Below are 27,328 nucleotides of genomic sequence, written 5' to 3'. Positions count from 1 at the left end.
TGCGAATTAATCTTCATCTGCAAAGTTCAAAATAATCTCGATGGCTTGAAAAGCTAGACAAAGTTTCAGCATATTTTTCATATTATAACTCAGAATGCACAAAATTTATATCATTTAAAGAATTATCTAATCGTTGCCACATGTTCTATTCAAATACTATAAGAAAGCTAGAACTATGTATAAAAGAAATTAAGCAAACAAAACAAAAAAGAAACAGTTTTTCACAGACGATTGAGTATTTCTCATTCAATTAATTCAGTTTTCACTTCGCGACAAGGCAAAAATACATAAAAACTCAAAATATCTGTATTAAAAATTACGAAGTAAATCTTAAACGCTTATTTCCTCGAAAAAATTCCAGAAATGATTAAGCATGATTTAAATAATAAATGAAGGCGTTATCTTTGTTGTTGCGAAGCTAAGTTTCTCTAGATTGGCAACAAATCCGCTACTCAGCTGTTTCAAATGTAAACAAGAGCGATGGCCGCCATCAAATTAGGCTTAGCGGCACTTAAACAATTTAAAATTGTTGATAATTCTAAAAATATTGCATACAGATTTACTAAAGGCATAAAACCCTTAACCGGAAGATAAAAACAACATAATTCAATCAATTTAAAGCAAAAAATGTACAATTTACAAACATATAAGAGTATAGAAACTAAGATCACTGAGCCGGGTGACAGAGTGGATATATTTATAAATATATTTATGTACGTTTGGCGCGGCCGATTGAAACCAAAATACGAGGTGCACATCTACATGTTATAGTAGTCTTATATACAAAATTTCAACTTTCTGAGGCTGCTCATTTTTGAGTTATGCGAGATACGTACGTACATACGTTCGTACAGACGCCACGAAAAATTCTCTTCAGAATTCTTTTTAAAGCAGTTTTTTTTTGGGGGGGGAGGAAAAGAGTCTTTTATTCTGTCCCTACATACAGATATCACGCAAAAACATCGTTAAATTGCATTCGAAAGCGGTCAAAGTGGATATTTTCGTTGAAATATGCTGCCTGAAGCTTTTCGCGATTACAATACTTCCTTTTTACTTCGTACAAGGAAGTAAAAAAGAATATTCCAGACAGGTCATTAAGGTTTAAAAACAAGAGTTTAACATTGTATAGGACACAAGTACATTGATTGGTCATTTTCATTTAAAAGCATTATTTGATTCATTACAGAATCGGGAGCTTTTATTTATGCATGTAACTTTTAATGTTTTAGTTAACTTATTTCTGTAAGCCTCGAGTTGTACATATGTGATGCACAGAGTGTGTACATTTTCAAAGAAAAAAATACCTTTTATATAATTCACGTCTATGTTGTTCCCTGTACTGTTACTTAAAATTCTGTTAATGGGCAATACAGCTTTTGCATGGGCGTTTCATGATTTTATATTTCTGTCATAGATATTTATAAGACAGAGAGATATAACGCAGTTATGCATTTTCCATTTCGTAAATTGCAAAATATCAAAAGCATGATATATAAAAGTGATGGTCAAGATGAAGGTATCTAAAACTACGTAAAGCTGCCACTGAATGCGAATGATCTAGCATACCAGTAATGCATCATCGCGATCCATTCTTTTCCAAACGGTGCAAGACATACAATGCGTCATACATAGAAACACTTCTTCGGGTGCTCCAAGGGGACACAGAACCCAGAATGGAAAGATGGATGGAAGGGAGAGGGCTCCCTCGCCTCAGACGATGCGTCATGTCGAACTCTCTCTATCGCTTTGCTCAAACACCCCCGCATGTATTATGCCTCTACGCAACGCCCCTCGAGCATGAACTAAGGTTTTTGTTCTGCACCAGGGGAGATGTATTTCAAAAATTGTATTCTCGTTTATTGATACCTTTTTTGACATGATAAACTTCAGAATAACTATTTTCAATGGATTTTCATACAAATACTGAGAATTCTTTCGAACTTTTTTCTTGAGATTTTGTTGAATGATTGCGACGGGATAAATTAAAACAGATCCATTCGTTCTAAATGTAGTAACATCTCTGAAAAATAACTGGCAAATACTGATGTTTGTCTCGTATATATAACTGGATAGATACAGATAATATATGTTTTTATATTTATATAAGGAACATTTTAGCTAAAGATCTTTTGTAATTTACTATAATAACGTTATAAAGGCCCTTTTTAATATGTTTATTTAAGTTTTCTATAAGATATATTTTCTATAAGATATATTTTTAGATTTCTATATATATAGTATAGGATTTATAATAAATTTATTTGAGATGCGTCTCTTGCAGAATTAAACCCTGTCATTTTGCTCGCCTCAAGCCGAGCAGTAAGACCCCTGAACAAGCAGCTTGATTCTGGTTTAAATTCCGGCTAATGGACTGGCTACGTAACATATTAGTACGTTGTTATTCTTACGCGTATGAAGAATAGGACCTAGTTTAGAAAATCCTCCACAAAGGAATCCCTCCCTTTGAGGCAGATAGCTTAAGTGTGCTTTGCCGTAAATGATTATAGCGTTATGATTCCTACACCACATTAAGTGATCGTGGGAATAACACATACGCTTAAATAAAGTAAAAGTGAAAATTAAATATTTATCCAATTATAATTAAATCTAAACTTTACAATAATAATAACAAAGCAAAACTTTCCATTCTGCTGAAGAACATAGTAACTTTTATGAATGAAAGAGCAATAGCATAATTTTCGTTTTTCTTATGCTTACTTACGTCTAGCTAACATGTAATCAGTTGTAACATTATGAATATGTAAATGTATGCTTATAAGCATGGAATAACGAATGCTTCCCTTGCGTAATTCAGATATGCGCGTTTACATCAATAATGCTTAACATAAAATAAAGAGCTGTTAACCAAACGTGAGCGCATGGAATCTTTACACACCAGCTCATCATCATCTTTTCTTCTTTGTCATGAATGGCCAAAATTTAATCACATAAACACAGATAGTACAATTATTTGAAAAACACCGTCAGCACCAAACTTAAATCGCAAATTCAGTAAGCCATTGTTAAAGCGTTTTGATACGGGCTTAGGTTTTGGAATAATCGAATAGCGACTCATACGCTATAATCCTCATATATTCACCTTTCCTTAATTAAATTCTTCCTCTAAATTTTAATGTCCGTAATGTATGTGTATAATTAATATATGATTGTATAATTAGAAAATAAACCACTCTTCACCTGAACATACACATAAATAAATAAATAAATAAATAAAGTAAAATAAAAAAATCAGAAAGGGTTCAAATTTTAACGATCGCCTGAAAGGTCTCTTTTAAAGTTTAATATGGTATACCAGAGCTTATGGATAGAGATGGTCTAGACCAGCAATTCTCAACCGGTGGTACTCAAGAGAAAAATAAGTGGCAAGAAAGAAACAAAGTATTTTAACCATAAATTCAAAAATTAAATATACCAAGATCCTGTTTAAGATTTTTCTCTAAAACTCGTAAATGTATGCGATTTGAACTTTGTTCAAGAACAACGGCCGCTCATAGGCTTTAGCAAAATAATCCGTTCTTATTTTCAGAAATATTCTTTTAGCCACAGACATAACAAAATATGTCACAAATGATGTTTTTAAAAGGAGTAACAGAAATGGATGTTGTATTTAACAGGAAATAAAAATAAGTTCCTATAAAAGATAATAGTATCTCATTAATTCTTCTAGAGTTGATCGATTTATTAGCATATCTATACTTAATATGAGGCCCGGTGGGGCAGTGGCTGGCGCATCGCGCAGCAATACCACAGGTCCGGGGTTCGAACCCCGGGCTGGGCAAGGTCGATTCAGCCTTTCATCCCTTGATTTCCATCCCTTGGGTTGGGTTGATAAAATGAGTACCAAGTTCGCTTGGAGACCAAACACTGGGGGTCCTGCGACAAGCTGACCACTTGTTCAGGGCGTATGCCTACACACACCGGGGCCCACAGTCAAGAAAGCAGATTTCGGGACACTGCAGGCCTTGGCCCATTAGAGCTGTTTGCGCCACTGAGTTTAGTTTTAGTTTTTTTTTATACTTTATGTAGCCTCCATTTCTGGGTTCATATTGCTCTATTTTCAATTAGAATAATTTTTTTAATGTCGATTTGCTGTTTATAACAGCAGGTATTTTGTCTTTTTGCTTTCTGATTCTTACTTTTACACGTGATTTGAGAATATCGTCTTTTGTTTTTGAAGAACTCGTGTATTGTGCTTTTAAATGTTTGTGAAAAAATAATAAAACAAGCGTTGACTTCCAAAATGGAAAAATGGCTAGGATTAAATAAGTGATGATTCATAGGTAATGGTGGAACCAGGAAAACCTACTAGTACTAATAATATTGAAAAGGAAAGAAAATATTGTTTATAGAAAATATAATGAAAGTTGTTTATTATTTGGGTTTACTTGGAATAGAGATGAAATGAACTCTCAACCTCAATGTGTTGTTTGCGGTGAACTATTATCCAATCAAGTACATCCAAGTATCGTTTTGAATCAATTCCATAGGCAAAGATTTAAAGTCTTTTTGAGCTTCTATCCGAAATTCAAATTTTCCCGTGTGATTCAAAATTTGAATTGCAAAAATTTTATATAGTGAATTATGATTGCGCGTTTGGCATATTTTTCTGATAATTTTGTAAAGTTAAATGAACTAAATTTAGGATTACAAGCACAGAGTGATAATTTGTTCACAATTAGAGATAAAATAAATGAAATGATAAAAGAACTCGAGCTAATAATCAAAGAATTGGATAATAGTATTTTAACCTTTTGACCACTTTTAGACTGTTTTCTAACCGAAAATAATTTGAAAATAAAAGAAAAATTAGCATCCGACATAAAAGTCCTTGTTTTTTATTGTTAAATACTTTCAACATGTATTTTCCCGAGAATATGAAAAAGAAAATTCGATTAGAAACCCATTTTGTTCAAATGGACTTGAAATTGAAGAAAAAGAAAATTGATAGAAATTTTCTTTGACAGAAGTCTAACTGAATATTTCAAAAATAAAACACCTGTTAAATTGTGACTGAATCAAAAAAAGAATTTAAATGCATTTCAAATAAAGCTATTAAATTTTCATTACCTTTTTGCACAACCTATTTGTGTAAACAAGAATTTCCTTTCATGTTATATTTGAAAAATAAATACAAAATAAAATTAAAGGTATATTCTAATTTACGGTTAAAAATATGTAAAATAAAACTGATCTCTCTTAAACATGCCTTAATTTCACACTAAATTTTAGAATTAAAGTCTTATAAATTAATTTTTGATAATTAAATTGGACCAATTTTTAATCTAATATTTTTTATGTACGCATATTGAATACAAATAGCCAGTAGGTAGTATATAATAATAGGTTGTGCAAATGGGAAAATATGTATATATATACACTGAAGTGACAAAAGTCATGGGATAGCAATATGCAAATATACAGATGGCAGTAGTATCGCGTAGAAAATGTATAAATGAAGTGCTTTGGCAGGGCTTTCGTTTGTGTTCAAGTTATTCATGTGAAGAGGCTTTGACGTGATTATGGCCGCACGACGAGAATTAACAGACTTTGAACGCGGAATGGTACTTGGAGCTAGACACATGGGTCATTCCATTTCGGATATCGTTAGGAAATTCAACATTCCGAGATCCACAGTGTCAAGAGTGTGCCGAGAGTATCTAATTTCAGGCATAACATCCCACCATGGACAGCGCAGTGGCCGACCACCTGCACTTAACGACCGAGACCAGCGACGTCTGCGTAGAGTTGTCAGTGTTCACAGACAAGCAACACTGCGTCAAATAACCGCAGAAATCAATGTGGGACGTACGAGGGACGTGTCCGATAGGACAGTGCGGCGAAATTTGTCTTCCTTGGGCTATGCAGACCCCACGAAGCCATGGACCCAAGTTGTCAACAAGGCACTGTTCAAGCTGGTGGTGGTTCCATAATGGTCTGGGCTGTGTTTACATGGCATGGACTCGGTCCTCTGGTGCAACTGAACCGACCATTGACTGGAAATGGATACCTTCAGCTACTTAGAGATCACTTACAGCCATTCATGGACTTCACGTATTCAAACAACGATGGGATTTTTATGGATGACAATGCGCCATGTCACCGGGTCACAATTGTTCGCGATTGGTTAGAAGAACATTCTGGACAATTCCAGCGAATGATCTGGCCACCTAGATCGCCCGACATGATCGATCGAACATTTATGGGACATCATCGAGAGGTCAGTTCGTGCCCAAAACCCTGCACCGCCAACACTTTCACAATTATGGACGTCTATAGATGCAGCATGGCTCAATATTCCTGCAGGGGACTTCCAACGACTTGTTGAGTCCATGCCACGTCGAGTTGTTGCACTTCGCCGGGCAAAAGGAGGACCGACAAAATATTAAGAGGTATCCCATGACTTTTGTCCCTTCAATGTATATATCAGTATTTCTATTGAGGATTGAAAAATAATCATTGTAATATATATTGATGGTACTTAAGTTTTTCAGTTTTTGCTTAGATGGTACGCTTTAATCAAAAGGTTGAGAACCGCTGGTCTAGGCGCATTTGCATTAACATGGAAACGTTATGCATCTTTTATATATTTAATAAGTGAAACATATGTATTGTAGTTCTAGTTCTAAAAAAATGTAATGTTTCAATTAGATATATCATGAGTTAAATACATTTCTATTTAAATAAATCAGATTAAAAAGTAAAAAAAAAAAATATTTTTAAGAACTGAATCTATTGCTTTAAAATATCAATAGATTATTTTTGTTATTCTTATTACTTGTTATTATTATATTATTATTATTATATTTTTTATTATATTTTGTCTATTATTTTTGTTAATTAATAATAGACAGATTTAATATGAAAGAATAATACCTTGTGTTTTTCTGACTGGCAACAGATTCGAATGAAAAATGAAACAACGCAAAATGTTGAATCTCCTAATTTACATCTTAAATTCTAAATTTATATTTTATATATAATATACATAAATTGGCAAAAATATTTGTCATGGCAAATGGTTTTTATTCTAATTTTAGTCTTTAGTTTTGATTTACAAAAATTTAATTAAAAAATTACAGTTCACCCCATTTATAATCTGCAGTACTATTAATTTGCTCAATTAATATTTTATTGTTAATTCTATTACTTGTTTTTCTTTTTTAGTTTTAATTTTAACGTAGTTTCTCTCTCTCTCTCTATATATATACATTAAATCAAAAACAAAAAAGGCTGTAACATGGATCTTGAGAACTAAAATTCAGCGCAACTGTTGTTTAAATTGGCGTAAAATAATTAAACATGATAAATTTTAACTATCCAGGAAATTTTTTATTTAATTTTAAATTAGAAAATAATAAGTAAATAACAAGTAATAATGAGTAAAATTAGTTAATAATCTTAAATAAAATTGTTGGTGAAGCTCTGTCAACAGCCTTTGGCTAAACCTGACGATATTTAGAAAACTCATAAAACTCAGTATCTTTTATTAATAAGTAAAGATATAAACTATTAAAAATTTTTGCAGCCGATTTATTATTTTCAGATTAAAACGTCTTCAACAGGTGTTTCAATTTGAAACTAATATCTTAACTACGGTTATTATCCCTCAACTGCAACTACAATTATCTCAACTACAACTTCGAATTGTTTATTTCTTTACTTATTTGTGAAATCTAATCATTTTTATTCCAAAAGCCACACCCAGGTCTTAACCAGCAATTTTATTTAAGATTAATAACTAGTTTTACTTTAAAAGTAAATACAAAATTTTCTGTATAGTTATAATTTATCATGTTTAATTATGTATAAGAAGAAGGCTGGAACAGTTTCGAATTTTAGGATTAACTGTATTAACCATCAGAGTCTAAGGCGAGGGAAAAACAATGTAAAATACTGTTGCATTACCAATGGATATTTTGTTTTTAATCAATACTTTTCAACGGTAAGAAAACTGGAGTATTATTAAAATCGAATTCGTTTGTAGAGACAATTTAGAATTTTCGAAACCTCAGAATGTGATATATCAGTCCTGCTTTCCCTGGGATTCTAACCACAGATCTTCCAATGTCAGATGGACGTGCTAGTACTTACACCATAACAGCTTGCACAACAGAATTCCAACCACATATCTTCCAATGTCAGATGGACGTGCGACTATTTACACCATAACAGCTTGTGCGCCGGAATTCCAACTACAGATCTTCCAATGTCAGATGGACGTGTTAGTACTTACACCATAACAGCTTGTACGCCAGAATTCCAACCACATATCTTCCAATGTCAGATGGACGTGCGACTATTTACACCATAACAGCTTGTGCGCCGGAATTCCAACCACAGATCTTCCAATGTCAGATGGACGTGCGACTATTTACACCATAACAGCTTGTGCGCCGGAATTCCAACTACAGATCTTCCAATGTCAGATGGACGTGTTAGTACTTACACCATAACAGCTTGTACGCCAGAATTCCAACCACATATCTTCCAATGTCAGATGGACGTGCGACTATTTACACCATAACAGCTTGTGCGCCGGAATTCCAACCACAGATCTTCCAATGTCAGATGGACGTGCTAGTATTTACACCATAACAGCTTGTATACATGGGAAAACATGACAAGTCTTTATAAGGTAATACAAGTTCTCGTCCCTTTCGCAAGGTTTCACCATCTTAAATATAGTATAGGTTACCGTCGTAGCCCGCTACACCCTTCCTCTGCGCTTTCCCTATGTGCTTTGGTAGTGCCTTATGTGCTTTCCTGATGCTTCTGCTCCTCCTTAAGCTCTATGTGCTTCCTTTCTTATATCCTCCTTTCTTATATGCTCCTTTTCCTTATGTGCTTTCCTTTTCCTTTGATAGTGGTAATTTACATTTTTAATTAAACTAAAATAAGTTCTAAGAAATGGACAAATTAAGGAGAAGTAGGCAGAATATGTAGGTTTTTTTCTTTAATAAAATGTTGTTATTCTTATGTTAGGAAGAGATAAATATTAAAAAAAGTTCACTGATAAAATTTACCTTTATTTTAAAATTTCCTGATATGAATTAAAACTGCTTTCATTGCGATTTTACTTATTCCTTCATCTCATTTTTCTTCTTTCTTTAATTTTTTTCTTCACATCCGTCAGCTTTTTTGACGACAAGTCAATGAAGAAATATTATAGAAGCAGCCGAGTCTGAAAATTAAGAAAAGTTTAATTTTAAATTCGTGTTAGCTTCTGACAAATGCTCAGTGCATTTCAAAAGAATACAGCAATTTTATTTTTCTCGATGCAGAAATCATAAAATTTCCTATGAAATGAACAGCATAATTCAAAAATTTTCGAATAAAAAAATAATTTTATACCTTCAACGAAACAAACCACAATCAATTTCTTTTTAAATACATACTATCAGAAATCATACAGCGATAAACTATGTTTTCAATGGAATTCTAAACAGCCATCGCGTATGCTCTTCTAAATATTCTTTGGCATTACAGTAATCGAATAATTAATGAATTTGCAACTTACCAGCTCATATTATATGATCGTTATCAGAGTGTTCACACACCGAAAATCCAAGGTTTTTTGATTCCCTTGTAAAACAAGCGTTTCTGACTACAAAGTCCTCTACAGTATAATCCCTTTATCTGGAAGCTCTTATAATGGAAGAGAAAAAAAGGGTTATGGGATGGACCAGAAGTTGTAGAACTATCTGGTTTCTTGAAGAGGCGAACGTTAAAGTCAGCTATGCCTTCCAAAGTATTTGAACTCTTGATCTTTCGATTGCACTCGGACGTGTACCAATTATGCCCCAAAAGCACGCAGTGGACGAAAATTCCTTATAAGACGAACTAGATTCGACAACCAGTGGGATTGAGCCTATCAAAAATACCTAACGCTTAAGTGTATAATTAGCAGCAAATGTGTCTCTTGAGCCATTCATTTGTCGATACGCATGGTAAGCAATAAATAACCATCGCTTTTATAATCACAAGTAAACTGAATTTCCTTAAGACGAGCATATATGGCTCCAGATACTTCTGGTCACCTCTGGAGGTGATTGCTCTAAGAATATTGGTATTGGACTATTGATAACATCCGGCAACGTTATTTTATTATAATGAAAGCTTCTAGGACGTCCATCGCAATTCTATTTTAGTTCTCCCGTGGAAGCGGCGGAATCAGTTGAAAATATCCGAGGACATAAATATAGCGAAGAAAGCAACGCTAATATAAAAATATCAAATATATATATAAAATATCGAAAACATTACTTACTTCTTGTGCTCACGAATCATTACGCGAAAATTCACTTAACGTTTTATAGTCAGAAAATGCCTGTCTTCGATATCATCATCATGACACCGCGGACTGCGATGATAACAGAACAAAACATCGTGGGAGAAAAGAAAACAAGGATGAAACATTACAGTTATTAAACATCATGGTAGAAAAATTTTGAAGTTTTGAAACATCATTGTACAAAATATGGTGGTAAAAAAAACAAAGCATATACATATTATCGCAGGTATGTGTTTTCTGACTGAAAATGTGACTGAAAGATTGCTTCTACTCTCAAGAAAGCACGGCTGATTTTTCAAATGATGATTTTCTTGATCTCAGGATCAATTCCTCAGTCAAAACCAGTTGATTCTTTAAAATCAGACTGTTTAAGAGCATAACTAAACTGTGAAATTGGTCGTTATCGATAGTCATATTCTTTAAAGCGACCACCGTCAGAGAAAAATTAAAGCTAGCATATTCCAAAAATACTAATGCTTATACATAGTTAAAGCGAGTTTTCCAAATGCTTCTCTCCCTTTCAAAATAACTCTAATTCTGTACATAAGTAAGAACCACCCCTAATTTAGCAGCCAGATTTTCCCCTCATTTTACAGCAAGGAATAACGGAAAAGAGCAGACCCATTAAATTAAGATTTATTTAGGCACTCTAGCCAGGAAACAGAAACAAGGGAAAGTGGAAATGTTTTCGATACGCCGGCAAAAAATTCATCCAATAAATTGGAAATAAGTGCTTTACCGGTTGCGAGTAATTGCAAACACAAACTTCGCGACAACCAGACGCAGAAAACAAACAGTGGCGAAGGGCAATTAACGAAGCAGTTTGGGAAATGGATTTATAACAACATCGGAGTTGATTATCGATCCGCTCCTTGGAAGGCAAATTAAACTCCGACTCCAAGAGCTGTTAAGAAATATGAAATTCCAAGCATCCAGTAATTAGTTACGTAAACAATATTTATAGTTAAACGACTAGTTTATAAGATTTACAATTCAAGAAACTCCTAACTTTCTCGAGGGGAGGGTAAGGAAACAGCTATTAGTAGCAACTTAAAACTCAAGCCTCTTATGCAAGGAGGTAACCACGAAATAAACTACTTGCTAATAAACAAAAACCAAAGCTTTTGTTTTTTTAAGTCCTGGCAAGACTTCTGTTCCTTCTAACTGCCTTTGGAAACATAACTGGAGACCTAAGTAAGGGCAGGGGGTTTACTCAAAACTATGTTTCTGCGTGTGTAGAAGATACAGTATAAATGCAGAGGGTTAAATTTACCCTTTATTTCTCAGCTGAAGGGCTAAAACAATTTTTTTGACAAAATTTAAGAGTTTTAACAAAGCAAAACAAAATAATAACAAAAACAAGAACAAAATTTGAAAGATTTCAGATTTTAACGGTGGCCCAAAAGGGTTTGTTAAGGTCTGTTACACTCTCGCTGAGCTCTAAGTCTACCAGCCTGCTTTTGCACTCACTCTTGCTAAGCTATTCCTTTGTGTCTTTTTAGCTTTATTATTAAGCATCATTTACATCGTTCTTATGCCATATACAATTCAACAGCAAAATTACAAAAATGTTAACAGCACCACAGCAGCTTCAATTCCCCGACGAAGCGTTAAGTGTTGGCATTAAGTTTTCTATTTTTTCAGTTTTTTTCTCAGTTCATCATAACAATGTTCAGTTTACTTAGTAAGATAGCTTGTAAAATATTTCTTTTTTTGTATTTTTATTACCAACATTTTGTAGGTTTAATTTATTAATTAAATATTATGTTCTTCTTACTTAAGCCGCATAAAATTCAATTCAACAGCAAAATCAGAAAATACTTAAAAAACAGCATACCCTTAGAATTTCCGATGTACAGTGCGTGCTGGAGATAAAAATGTTTTATTCCGTACAGTGTTGCCACTGCGTGCTTTGAAATCGTCCAGCTTGTTAAAAGTCATTAAAGTTTTACAAAATATGAAATATAAAATTCGAGGGGCCTGCAGCTGTTCCGGAGGAGTGCTACGTTATTCAAAGTTTGATGGCTGTAGGTACCGTCGTTTTTTCTCAGTGTAATACAGGCAGATTCTTCATTATTTGAATTCTTTAGAAATAATGTAAGGGTAATAATAATAGGTGGCAACAACCTGAAAAGCGACACAGCCGTTTTATATTTTCTATCTGATATCTAAAGATCGGGATTTTAGAAGAAATTTTCATTATCTGTATTTTGTAATTCAAGCATACTTACAGCTAAATATTAAATTTTAGACTAACATTCATTTTAGGTAATTCCAGTGTGTTAAATTAACCCCTATTTAAAACAAAAATATCAGAATATTGAAGAACCACCAGTTGTTGGCTGGGAAACTTATTTTATCTTTTCTCCTGCAATAGCAGTCGAGTACATAAGTTCATTCCGTATCTTTTGTGTCTCTAAAACTATAACACCGTAATCGCGACAAAAACATGATTAAAATCCATTCGGGGACCGCATAAAATTGCTTCGGAGGTCGCATGCGGCCGGCGAGCCGCGGCAATGAGACCACTGCTCTGATACAGATATTATTGATTTTCCTGCTGCACGTCATTTTATGAGGTTGAATTTCTCCTACATAAAAGTATTTTATCATGGGGAAAACCACGAAAACACCTATGCAGCCAGCCCGTTCGCGGGATTCGAACTACCAGTGTTTAGCGACTTTACCGCTCGGCCGCTGGTGGGCCCTGTACTGAGATAGAAGATTTAAAGCATGAAATAATAAAGCTAATTAATGTTCAATTTAATATCCAAGTCCCGGCACATTTTATTAAGTTGTATATTAAAAAGGCAGGCATTAACTTTTCTTTATAATTTTTGGACTCTTTATGTTATGATAACATTACCTTAAACCTTAACTAAGAGGGTAATCGAGGATTTTGAAGGGGACTCGGTACCCCAAAATCAATGAAATTACCGATTTTTTAATTTTTTGCTGAAAACGTACCTTAATATACTTACCACACTGAAGAGAAATTTTGAAATGATCTGACGATAATAAATGCTATAAAAAGATTTTTAAAATTTTGACACCCCTTTAAATGCCACACCCCCTCAGTGTTTATTTATTTATTATTATTTTTTTTTTATTTCTTAATTTTTTTCAGTAACTTACTAAAAATCAGTGTAAATGAAAAGGAGTGTAATTAAATATAACTCCAACTGTCAAAAAACTCTATTTATGCGTATATACTGATTTATTTAAATACAAATTTAAGTTGGAAAAAAATTTTTTTCCACTTTAAACTGGCAAGTTTATATATTTATACTGAGCTCAGCAAATAATTTTATATGTATTATCAGTCAACAAAAATGCTATGTTTATTCAAAAACTGAAATTATCTGTGATTAGATACGAACAGAAAGAGGTGGTGTAATGAAAGTGATCAAATTTCTGATCGTAGCATTATTGAAATAGTGCTGGAACGAACATTAAACTTTTTAATTAATTAAAATGCACATAAATTAATTTAAAATGCAATTTATATACGAAAACAAATGGCTAAAATAAGAGAAGAAATCACATAAGCTGCTGAGTGGTTTTAAATAAAATGTTTTAAGTCCGTTAAAATTTCAAATTTTGTTTTTTAAAAAATAAATAAAACGACAAATTAATATTATTAATAATGATTATAAACGTTTTAGAAAATATATTATAATTAATTCATGCATTAAAATTGTTTTGAGCGTGTTTTAAAAAACAAAAACAGGTAAAGAAAAATTCTACTTGCATTTTATGATATTTTTGGAATATTTCTAGCCAGATAAGGTTTTAAACAAAAGCTTGTAATTTATATTCATATTAATATATATTGAAATTCAGTAGTAAAATTTTTAAGAAATTAGAAATGATTTAATGACCGTCCAGACAGTTTACATTCTTTGAATCAAGGATGGAATTTGAAAAATAGTGAAAAGAAAAATTACTGGAAGTAAAAATGTTACTGAAATTATATTTTTAAAAATTTTTTATATAAAAATGTGTTTTTTATTTTTTTTCTCAGAAATTAATTCATTAATTGAAAAATCGATCCGTAAAGTTATTAAGAACACTATTATGAATACAATAAAAAAAATTTGAAGCAAAAACATTGAAAATTGTGGAAGAATTCTTACTTTAGTTTCTTACTTTAATTTCTTTAATTAAAAACATTATTTTTTTTTAATTTTCAAAAATTAAAATTAAATTTATTTAATTTTACTTCAAAAAAAGTTTTTTGTACTTGTTTTCAAAAAAAATATTCGATTTTTTACAATCCTTAATAGTTTGCAATTATTTTTTCACATAACAGTTTACATTTTTTACAATTTTTTTACAAACTTCACAGTTAGCAACATTTTTGCAACAGAACACACATTTTACATTACTTAAAAGTTTACAGAATAGGTTTTTAAATAGCTGTAACAGACAGCAGCTTAACACTCAACCTTATATTAGCGCTCTCTATTTATAAAGTTAGCAGAAACACACTACTTTACATCACTTAGTTTGGCAAATGCTGCTACACTCTGAAAATACAAATATGGTTGGTAAGTTAAATTAAAACTTACTGTTTACTTGCCTTTTTAGTATTATTTATGTATTTTTATAGATAATATCTAGTTTCTTTTTGATTTATATGCATAATTTGTGTCGGGGAAGTTTTCTGTACACAAGAGTTTCTAAATTACTTTGGTTTTCTACTCTTAATTGACCTTTTTTTAAATTTTAATTCTAGTCATTTATTTGCTAATTTCTCAAAATTTCACTTAAGTTTCTTTTTAGTAATTCACAACATTTGTTTTTACTTTTGATTTTCACTTTTACCCTTGCCTACGTGGATGACGAAACACGCATTGAATAATTGAAAAGTTAGGTTCGGAGGCAACTTCCCCTTTATAGTCTGTCTCCTGCCTGCTCAACAATTATTCACTTATGCATTTCTATAAATTTTTTACGATTAAAAAATGTTTTGGAATTATATATTTATTCATGGATTTTTGATACTTGCACTTGATCTACATATGCTCTCAGAATTTAAATGATATTGTAGATTAGTTCGCAGCAATAATTAATGATTTATTTGCTTGCATTAAATTTCATTATTTAGAATTTAATTAACTTTAAATTTGCTGTTTATGAATAGAAAATGTTTGTTAAATTCAAATATATACATATATGTACATATACACACGTTTGGTGAGTCCGATTGCAACCAAAAAGTGAGGTGCACAACTACATGTTATAGAAGTTCCCCAAAGAAAATTTCAACCTTCTCAGGCTACTCATTTTTGAATTATGCGAGCTATATATGTATATATATATACGTACGTACGTATATTCTAAATGCATCTTTAAAAAAATCTTTTCTAAATGCATTTTACAACCCCTTTTAGAAAAAAAACCCTTTATTCTGTCTGTACATACAGAAGTCACGCAAAAACATCGTTCAAATGGCTTCGAGAGCGGTCAAAATGGATACAGTGTCTCACAAAAGTGATGGGACACTTGTGCTTTACAAAAGGAAACTGTAATAAAATAAATTAAAAAAACATGTAAAAATTTTTTGTGGGTGTGTTTCATACTTAAATTTAGTAACAATTATTACATAACATACATTTTTTCAATATATTAATTTAATAAAAATGCAATTGTTTAAAACGGACCAAAAAATTGCTCACATAAGTGATGGGTCACCATTAGATACTACTACGTACTACAATAAAAATATTTTTTGGGGTTTGTATTTTTATTCAGAAGCAATTGGCAATAATTTATAAAATCGTTTGCAGTATTTCTCTCCAGTTTGTTTTGGAATTTTTATGTTTTTTAGCTCTGTGCAGCCATGAATGCTAAACGAAAGGAAACTTTGCCTGAAATTCGAAAATTAGTTATTAATTTGGATATTGAACGTGGAAAATCTTTTAGAGAAACTTCTGAAACAGTTAACTTGAGTCATTCAACAGTTTACAATATCATTAAACGATATAAAAAGAATCATATGATTCAGGATAAAAGAAGACCTGGCCGACCATCAAAGCTATCCAATGGAATAAAGCGAATTATCGTTCGAAATATTAAAAAAAAATCCAAGAATGAGTGCTCCTAAAGTTGCTGCTGATTTACAAGCATTATATGGAGTAATTTTTAAACCTGAGACTATTAGAAGAGTAATTCAATCTGCTGGATATCACGGTAGAGCAGCCAGGAAAAAATTCTTCGCAAGTGAAAAGAATAGAAATCTCAGACTGGCTTTCGCAAAATCCAACATAAATAAGAATTCTGATTACTGGAATGAAGTTATATTTGCTGATGAGAGTACATTTAATATATTTGGTTCTGACGGTAGAATCTTGATGTGGGGCAAAACCCAGGGAAGAATTTCGAAAACAGAACTTGGTGCCAACAGTAAAACATGGTGGAGGAGGAGTTATTGTATGGGGGTGTATGTCGTCCGCTAGAGTTGGTACTCTCTTTTTATTGACAGTACAATGGATCAGTACAAATATATTGATATTTTAAATCAAATTTTGAAATCTTCAGCGCCAAAATTGAACCTTCATAACGATTTTAAATTCTACCAGGACAATGACCCCAAGCACACTGCTTTGAACATTAGACTCTGGCTGCTGTATAACTGTCCTGAAATAATAAAAACATCACCACAATCTTCAGACTTAAATCCCATAGAGAATATTTGGCAATAATTCGAATCAAGAATTCGCAAACACACCATTTCTTCAAAACAACAATTAAAATCGGTGCTTCAAGAAGAATGGGGTAAAATCACTCCAGAAATCACAAAAAAATTAGTCGAATCCATCCCAAGAAGATTAAATCACGTTTTAAAAGTAAAAGGAAATCCAACAAGGTATTAAAACCTTTTAAAAAGTAAAATTTTTAGATAAATATTTGATGGAAAAGTAAGTGTCCCATCACTTATGTGAGCCATTTTTTTGCTCCGTTTTAAACAATTGCATTTTTATTAAATTAATATTTTAATATTTTAATAAAATGTATGTTATGTAATAATTGTTACTAAATTTAAGTATGAAACACACCCACAAAACTTTTTACATGTTTTTTTAATTTATTTTACTACAGTTTCCTTTTGTAAAGCACAAGTGTCCCATCACTTTTGTGAGACACTGTAGTTTCGTTGAAATATGACACCCGAAGTTTTTCACGAGTACAATACTTCCTTAATTTCATACAGGAAGTAAAAAAAGCAAATATTTTATAGTAAAAGTCTCTGGCAACAGCTTATTATGTGAAATGAGAAATATCGTCTGATACTTTTAAATTTATTTTTCTTTCAAACTGTAGCATGTGAACAAGCTATGGATTAAAGGATGTATTATTTTTCTTTCCGAAAAAATATTCCTTTTCCCATATTTCAAAACCGTTGTGGAATGCGTGGGATTAAAATTTCTAAACACAAAATAAGTAACGTTATTAATTGGAAAGAGAAAAACAGTCGATCATTGCTATTACATAGAAAGAAGACTTCGTACAAATACTCGAAAACGTGTTAATACATTGTAACTGTATAACAAAAACAATGTAACTAGGAATTATACAACAACATACATTTTACATAAAAAGATTTTGTATAATTAAATTGCTAAATAGAAGATTATAAATAATATTTGTATATACAATACATAAAAAGAACATGTATTATGAGATATTGTACACAGTATTTAAAACAGTATATATAGTGCTATATAAAACTCTAAGACTGCTCTTGTAAAACAATGAAAAATATCATACGTCACTATCAATAGATATAACTACAGATATAAAACCAAGAACTTAGAGGTTAAGATATTGAATGAATATTATAAAAATTTACGTTGTAAAATATTTACGTATCATGGACCTATGAGAGGCTTACGTATCATGATTATAAACATGGACTCTAACATGGATTTATGTACTATGTAATTATATATATATATGACGTATGATGTAAAAATATGTATGATGTAAAATGCTTGACATATATAACAATAAATGTGACTGTGAATATTATAAAAATTGAAAAAAATGCCTGTCAAAATCTACAAAATGTGGAAAAGTAAAAAAGAAATTGCTTCTGAATTTCGGAAAATTATTCCGTTAGATCAAGACACTATATTGCATTAAAAGAAAATATCTAAATAAGAAAAAAAGCAATAAAATAACAAAATATATGAAACACATTTTATTAAAAATTGGACTATCTAACTGTCATCGTAAATGCGAATGAATAAACATTTTCAAGCGAATAGAATTGATAGAAGGAAGTAAAAAATTTCAAGACTTGATTTAAATAAAAAAATTAAATAAAACCATGTAAAAATTAAATTGTACGAACGCATAGAAATAATAATACTACAAGCAAAATAGGTATGGCTACTATCTACAAGTTTTTTAATTTATCGTATTAAGAACATAGATAATTATAGAAATGCATTCCGAAAACTTAAATATAAATGATGGCAAACAGAAAATAAAGCCCAGCATTTAATAGCATCATACAATATCTACTTTGCGCACAGAATGTGTATCATATAAAGAAATCGAGTATTCATAAATTTAAAAAAAAAATGAATACTCGTTACGATATCTAGATATTTCACCTCAAAGAGCCTATATCTTCATTCTTCAGAAATACCAACAAAAGGTTTCATTTGAGCCGACAGCTATTCGGAATTTAGTGAAACATTTTTAGTTTCACAAAGATTAGGGGGCAAAATATCGAGGGGGATGAGAAAACGTAGAGCCTATCAACCTCGAGAGAAAACACTACTATTTCCGTTGCTGCTATCATTGGGCACCTCTTCAATGGATGGCTACACAGGAATAGTTCTTGGCTAAGTGTCATTTCGATTTGTTGAGTTTGGCGGTTCCATTATGACTCTTTTCCTCTTTTTCCGCGCCGAAACACTCAAGAGTCTAGGCTAACTTCATGATAAAAAAAAGGTGTAAGAAAAGAAAAAGCCCAACAGATTATCCCTATTCTAGCACCTTAATGGGGTGCCAGGGGCAAGAAATGAATTTAGAAGATAAAAACATTCTGTAGGAAAAAAACCAAGCCAGCACTATCTGAAACTATCCCTGCTAACGAACAGCGGGAAAGAAAAGCGAGGAACAGACGAAAGAAAACGCGAGTTGTGACTTCCTTTTGGAGATATTCTGAATTTGTTTTAAAATCTGTTTACGTAGATCTAGAGTTCAACTAAGTTCCAAGTTCATCTTTAAGAACTAAAGTTTTTTTAAATCTCTCTCTGATTTCACTAAAGAGAATAAACAATATGAAACTTGGGACTTTAGGGACTTTATCTTAGGGACTTAAGTTCCATGTTACAGTTATAACAACAGAATAAGCTAGAAATGTCCAATAAATAACTTCTGCTCATCTAACCGATGTGATAGTTAGCGCATGATAGATGAAGTCGTATACGACCCTTGGATTTCTTCCTTCGAGATGTTTAGTATCAAAACTAATATTAAGCTGAACAAAGTCATACCGCAACTATAAGATGCACCAAGGTTTAGACAATAATAAGCACTCGGCGATGACGAATTGATGAACTTGATCTAGAAAATGAAAAGTAACAATAACAAGAAAATGAAACCTGCACAAAACGGTCCAACGTAGAAATCAAAGGCCAAGGAATTTCTTCTGTTCTACTTAATTTCATATTTATAATTATTAATCCTTTTTAGATCAAATAAGCAGGTGTATTCTTATTGCAAGAAAGAAGAACTAAAGCCTTGTGTTCATGTAAATCTTAACAAAGGTGTCTTCTGGTACAACGCTACAAGCTTTCGAATGTTATGGTCGATGAGACTTGAAACGTTTGTCAGAAACATAAAACATATACAATACGATGTAATTACGTAGTGCTGCCTCATCTTGCTGGTCTTTTGATATCTGTTGCATTGCCGGTAAATAGTGAAAAATTCATCACGTAATGAAAAATTATCAGATTTCTCGAAGACCACTTAAAAAATATTTTGTTCGAAAAATAAGAAGTTGAGAAAAGGAATGGTACTGCTGAAACGAATGACATTGCACGATATTAACTGGCGATATTAAAGATTTCCTGCGCAGAAAATACATATAGATGACGGATACTATAAAAAAATTATATATATTTACAGTTCCATATTTTCGGTATTAGGGCATTTGAGCAATTTTGCCTTTTCTGTAATTTTGGAATTCCCATTTGTATTTTTCCTACCAATTTATCCAGTATAACATTTTCCTTTTAAGCTTCTGGTTTAATTAATTTTCCCTCTTTCCTCAAAAAGACTATTCACATTAATTTTTTTTGCATACTGTGTAATTAATTTTGAGTTTGTTGTAGAAGGTTATAATTTGATGAATAAACAAAAATATCAACTTTATCGGTACTTAAATTTTTTAGTTCCTTAAAAACTTTGCTGAGAATATTTTGTATTTATTTATTCTCATTTAATTAATTAATTTTAATAATTCTAATTCATTTTTTTAAATTAAATTTTCTTGAATAAGTTTCGTTTTTTATCCAGATACAATTCAGAAACATAGCTGTTCTTTCGGCTGCTTCTTGGAAAAAGACTAGAAAATTTTCAACTAATTTTTAATATTCTGTGAATTTTATTTTATTATATTAATTTACTTTACTTCAGTTTTGTTTCAAATGTTTTTGAAATATTTTAACACTAGATGAGAATATTAATTATGTATAATTTATCTCTTTCTTAATTGCTTCATAATTTTGAAGAATTAATAACAATTATTGCTTATTTATTAGTTTTTCAAAATCATCTGTAAAATATAAAAAATAGGATATACATAAGAAACTCCTTTTTTTAGATAGAAACGACTATCTGTATTTATCTTTCTTCTCTATGGAGACTAATTTTTCTGAAAATTTTTTCAGATCAAGGTTAATTATAAATTTGTCGAACTTTACTTCAGATGCAAAAAGCATGTGGAAAAAACTCTTAGACAAAGAAGACATACAAGCGAAAATGAAATACAGTACAAATACATTATATCAAAAACAGGAATAAATCCAAAAATTTAAGAGTTGGATGGGTGGTCTCACGCTTTCCAGCACCGGGAGTAAGGAATAATACCAGACAAGACAACATAATATGAACGAGCTTTTTAGAGGCGTCCCTACAGAGAAGGTACGACATAAAGGCAGTTACAAATCGAAAGGCATGGGCCGATGGTCAATCTCCGTGGTCAAATAGTATGAAACAGCAACTAACTGCCTAATCTCTGAAATGATCTGGTAGATTTTTGAGTTGCCAATAAGTTGTTCAAAATTCGCTCTTGTAGAGATGTCTTAGAATTATTCAGAAATCTCCGAAGAGCAAATGCAGAATGGTAAGTAATAATTTTTCGAACTACAGATTCGCGTACTTCTCGAACAACCTTGAGTTGGACAGGCGAAGCAAGCCACAGCAAACCTTAAACTAAGAACTGATTAGTTAAAATAAGGCCTTTACAAGGAAAACCATTTAACTGCAGTGGATAATAAATTTAATAATTATTCTTCATTGCAAACAACGAGCACATTACTGTGGGAAAAAATATTATACATTAGACACTTCAAATCAGTCCATGCTTTTACAATACAATGACCCCAAGCCATATTTTGCATTCAAAATCCTTATTCCAAGCGAAATATTTACATAGTACAGAATTAATGATAAGGATTAATTCAAGAGCAGGTGGTGTTCATTCAAATCAGTTTCTTACCAAACATCTAACAGAGCGAGACCGGTAAATACTTTGCTTAAGTAATTACGGCAGCTGGCGAAGCAAAACGGTTTACAAGACTCAGATTAAAGGGATTGGGGGGGGATAGTTGAGGAAATGAAGTGAGCTTACCCGTTTTCGCCTCCTTGCGAAGTTCAGAACTAAGTTAAGGTTGAAATTATCTTTTCTTTCTGTACCCCATTCCGGAGGTAATGGAAAAATGAAGCTTTAAAAAATACAAATCGACATTTAACGCTTTATTGCTTAGAGGTAACGAGCAGTTTGTCATCCATTCTGATTAAAGCAATGGTACGGCTTCTTAATTAAGTGAGGGGATCTTACTTGAAGAAGCTAATTGCGTGGTACATGGAGGAATTACATTTAGAGAAAGAAGTAAATGAGTACATTCAATCTGTAATTCCAAGGATCGCTTTTGCTCCTGTTTTATTGAAACTTCAATGATCCTTTTTCTTTTCTTAGTTACAATTTAAGGCAAAAACGATTGCATGAAGCCGTTTGAAATTTACAGTCCCGTGATTTAACTACAATATCTAGTTATTGAAAGTATTACTTACAGCATACAGTATATAATACAGTACAACTCCATTTACTGAAACTAAAGAATGCAAAGCATATAGAATAAAACTAACTATCTCAATAGATTTCAAACTGCTGTAGTACGTCTGTTTCAAAAAATACGGGGACAACTTTATAGAAGGTGCGCGAACAGTTGTCAAGAAACGATGTACTCCTTTTCCTTTTCATATTATTAGCCTAAAGAGGCAATTTGCTTATAACGGCTATTAATTTCGTTTTGGCATTTTGCGTTGATTCACTATAAACGGCGAATCACCTTTTTTAAATTGTTGCCACCAAATATTAGAGCCCTGTATTATACGAGGGCAATCCCCCAAAAACGGTCTCCTATATTTTTAGATATACAAAGAACCGTTTATTTTCTATAATTGCTACATCACTTTAAAGATTGAAGAATACTTTATTTTTCAACATAATTGCCATTTCAGTCGATGCATTTTTGTAGACGCTGTGGCAGTTTTACAATGCCCATGTCATACCAGCTTGCCGCCATGCCCTTCAGGAAGCGTTGAACCTCATCTTTCACCTCATCATCGGTGACCGTCGTCCAGACAAATGTTCCTTCAACTTAGGGAACAGGTGGAAATCGCAGGGTGCCCGTTGCCGTTTGTGGTCTTCTGTCAGCATACGCGGCACCCATCTTGCACACACCTTCCGATATTGCAACTTTTCCGTTAAAATCCTGTGGATGGTGCTTCTGGAAACCTCAGGAACCAAAATGCAGAGAGCATCCAGAATGATCCTCCGAATTTTACGCATGAGTTCCTCAACTTTCGCGATTGTCTCGTCAGCAATTGACGGCCTCCCGCTTCTTTCTTCGTCATGAATTTCAGTACGACCGGCTGTAAACTCTCTACGCCACTTGCGAACGTTTTTGACATCCATGCACGACTGTCCATACACTTCCGTCAATAGGTGGTGAATTTCAACCGGTTTAACGCCTTTTGCGTTCAAAAATCGAATAACTGCGCGCACTTCGCACTTGGCGGTAACGTTTGTCGGGAGCTCCATTTCAAATGGCTGCCAAGCCAAGACTGAGCATTCGAGCGAAGCGCCTGCGTGCTTATATGGTAGCGGAGAAGGCACCACTCACAACAGTGTTGCCAACAACCTTATTAAAACTTTCTCTACGTCCCCAAAAAATAGGAGACCTTTTTTTGTGGATTGCCCTCGTATTTAAAGAAATTAAATAATGAAGAATCTGCATATATGTATGTATGCTTCTCACACTGTGAGAAAAATACGGTACCTAGAGCCATCAAATTTTGAATAACTTACGTCTTCACCTGAATATGGGCATCTGGAAGCCGAAATTTGGAATTTGTTTTATTATCTATTTCATATTTTGCAAGGCATTTATGAGTCTTTGATTAAAAAACTCAGCTATTTCAAAGCGAACAATGGCAACACTGTACGAAAAAAAAATTATCTCCAGTACACGAGACTGTGTATTCTAAAGATATGCTCTTTTAAATATTCTGTGATATTACTGTTGGATTGAATTTTATGGTTTAAGTGCGAAGAACGTGATATTTAATAAATGAAGGTAATGCACAAAATGTTAAAAAAAAAGATCCTTTGGGGGTAATATAATAATATATAAGAAAGAATATAAGAAAAATTTGTTTAAAAAACTCTAAATGCTTTCAGATTTTTATTATTTATTTAAATAATAAACGCAGCAACAGACTAAATGTCCAGCGAAATTTGCGCTTGAAAATTTCAAATGAATAAAAAGCATGATTTTGAAAACTACGTTGAACCATGAAGGCGCACCTTCTCACATGGAATGCTGAGGATCCATCATACCTCAACTCCCAAAATACGACTAAATGTTTTCATAAGAAAAGCTCGTATTCGGATTTATTTTTTATTCTTTAATTTTCAAGAAAATACTGCAAAAAGTGTTAAAACCTTTTTTGCGGCATTTTACAGTAAATTTTTATTTGTTATTTTATTTCATTAACTAATCATTATGAGTCTCAGTAATGGATAATATTATGGAAACAACATTATTATTTAAATGGCTTTGCCATTTCTGTAGTGCAAATATGCTTTTCAACAGATTAAAACTGCTTCAAAACGTCGTCAGAAATTATAAATGTTTTTTCAAAACATCATGTGGCAATTTCACTTTGGGGATGCACCAGATCTTTGGTCATGATAAGAGTAGCATCTAAACAATTTTTAAAAATCACTGAAATAACTCAGGGGAAGCTTTAAAAATACAAACTGCGTTTTATTCTTTACTGCTTAGAAGTAATGGGCAATTCATTATGAGCACCAGCACGAAAATTGAGGAATAAACAGTTTTTCTACATTAAAAACAATAAGATCATAGCATTAAAAATAATAATCAAAATATAGGATACACTTAACATAAGTATGCAGTTTAGAGAAAGCAGTTACATGAAACTAAGCTAATAGGTAATTAATTATATAGCAGAGGCGCTTTTATTTCGGAAAAGTCTTCCCGAATATTGAAATCTTGCGTTTTACATATTTCATACAATGCTAAGAGAAATAATTTATCTTATTCAACTGCACAGTTGCTTGGATGGAAGTCAGCCAGCTATGAAATAAAAAGTAGCGACAGTTAAACACAAATCGACAAAATCGGTTTTATAGATTTTCACTTTTTTCTTCAGTTACAGAGATGAAATAACTCGCCTCGTTCTTCTTACTGGAAACAAAATGAATGCTAAGTTTTCCTGGAACCAGCACAATGCCTACGTCTGCAAACCTTGAAAGTAACCATGAAGCGTTTTCCTTTTCTGAGACACTAGTCTGCCTCGAAACTCTGCATTCATTCCGTATACGTTGTATAACAAACCTCAGAATGGACTTCAAAGAGAACAAAAGCAATTCCAACCTTGTTGTTCATCTTGCTGCCATCTGTAAAGAAACCATATGAAATCTCATTTAAGTAGTCTCTATATAATCGCAGAAATTTATGGACTCTAAAGTAGCTGAGTGAGGAGGATCAGGGAAGAGGATATTTCCATTGAAGCAGTCTTCCAAAGTATTGGTTGCCGATGCCTCGGAAACGTTATTCTTATATTCAGTTTCGAAATCAATTGGCGGAACTCCTGCAAGAACAAAAGTAGCCTCATAGCTTAAGGTTCTATAACCACTAATAATACGAAGAAGAATTCTCCGTTGAATCTTTCTGAGATTTCTTTTGTTAATCTTCTTTGCACAAACATGTTCCCAAGCACGACAGCCGTACGAAATGAAAGGTACAGTACCCTGTTTATACATGAGTTTCTTGACATAGTAGCTTACTCTAAATGTATTTTTGACGATTCGGTGAAAGCCATTAATATTTTTTTATATTTGGTAGAAAGGAATTCAATGTGATTTTTCCACGTTAAGTTTGGGTCAAGAATGACACCAAGATACTGAACACTTTCTACAAATTCCAACGGAAAGTCATCGTGTATCAAAGGAGCAATAATTTGTTCGTCAAAATTTCTGGAAACAATCATACCTTTTCTTTTTGAAGGACATAAAGTGAATTTATGAGAAGTCTCCCAATTAGAGATAAAAATCTAGCACTTCTTGCACTCTCAAAAGACTATTATTCAAAGTCTTTCCTTGGGAAATTAAAAATAAGTCGTCTGCAAATGCAGTTTTTTAACAACCGTCGAGATGCCTTAAAAGATAATTTATTATTATGTTCCAAAGAGTAGGTGCGGACACAAAGCCTTGACGACAGCCTTTTTCCAGAGAATAAATCTTAGCTTCGGTTCCAAGCTGAAGCTCAGCGGTCCTCTCGTTCAAGAAGCTTTTAAGCAGGTTATATATATCATGTGGTATACCAGTATCTTTTAGAATTTTTAAGATAGATGGCCAACAAGCATTATTAAAAGCCCCTTTGAAATTTAGAAAAAAAGAACTGTTGTAAACTTTACTTTCTTTCCGTATTTCAAGCTATGCCTTTGTTCCCTTTCTTTAGGGTTTTTAGTGATGTCATATGATACCTACTATACCAGCGATTCAAGGTACATAAAAAAAAAGCATTTGCGATGTTAAGTTTTAGACACTATTACGCACTTTATTTCGAAGCAGGAGACGTAAAAATGTGTATTGCATTCGCCGGTCCTTGAAGTCTATACCTACCGACTGCTAGTAAGACGTATTTCCAGTTACACCTCGAAAGCACGCGGAGTAAAAAGGAAGAAAATATTTTGCTTTCTCCTCCAATTAAAGGGCCACTGTAGAAGCGGGGACCTAATCGTCAAATCCCGATGTCGACGAATTATCGTCCACTTTGGCTCGGTCGGAGTGTATTATATTTTTGGAACAGAAGAAATGTGAAATAAACCGTAATTTCATCACGATTTGAGCTCTAAACCTCTGGATTGCTAGCCGGACGTGCTTGCAGTTCCACCACGAAAACACGCGGCAAGGAAGGAGAAAATACATTAAAAAGTCATATATATAACTGCGTATCTGCCTAGCGCAACCGACGACATAGCGATCATAAGTCGTTCTGTCAACAAGAATCCTGCTTCAGTGAATATGAGATTTAAAGTTAAGTCCATATATACCATATAGTCTCCTTAGTGCAACATAGGAAGGACTTAGCCAAAATTTCAAGCCTAGGTTCGCCCTCATAACGGGACAAAGAGTTTTCGATTTCAGAATAGCATCTAACTAATTTCGACGTC

At 32.6% G+C, this 27,328-nt stretch overlaps 1 protein-coding gene across 3 annotated transcripts in view; it reads right to left on the bottom strand.

Moving 5' to 3' along the window:
• stet (rhomboid serine protease stem cell tumor) overlaps window positions 1–27,328 on the bottom strand; it is a 555,200-nt gene that overhangs the window by 469,240 nt on the left and 58,632 nt on the right. For 2 of the 3 annotated variants that reach the window (XM_085816564.1, XM_085816563.1), the window contains exon 2: window positions 9,045–9,202. The exons of the other annotated variant lie outside the window; for it this stretch is intronic. The gene's annotated coding sequence lies outside the window, so the exon portion shown is untranslated. The remainder of the gene's footprint in view (window positions 1–9,044; window positions 9,203–27,328) is intronic. 3 annotated transcript variants of the gene reach the window in all.

The sequence above is a fragment of the Stegodyphus dumicola genome, chromosome 5 (assembly GCF_044657685.1).
Source record: "Stegodyphus dumicola isolate Sdum_Otavi_A_Nest chromosome 5, ASM4465768v1".
Classification (NCBI taxonomy): Eukaryota; Metazoa; Arthropoda; class Arachnida; order Araneae; family Eresidae; genus Stegodyphus; species Stegodyphus dumicola.
This window is presented reverse-complemented; position numbering and strand designations above follow the sequence as displayed.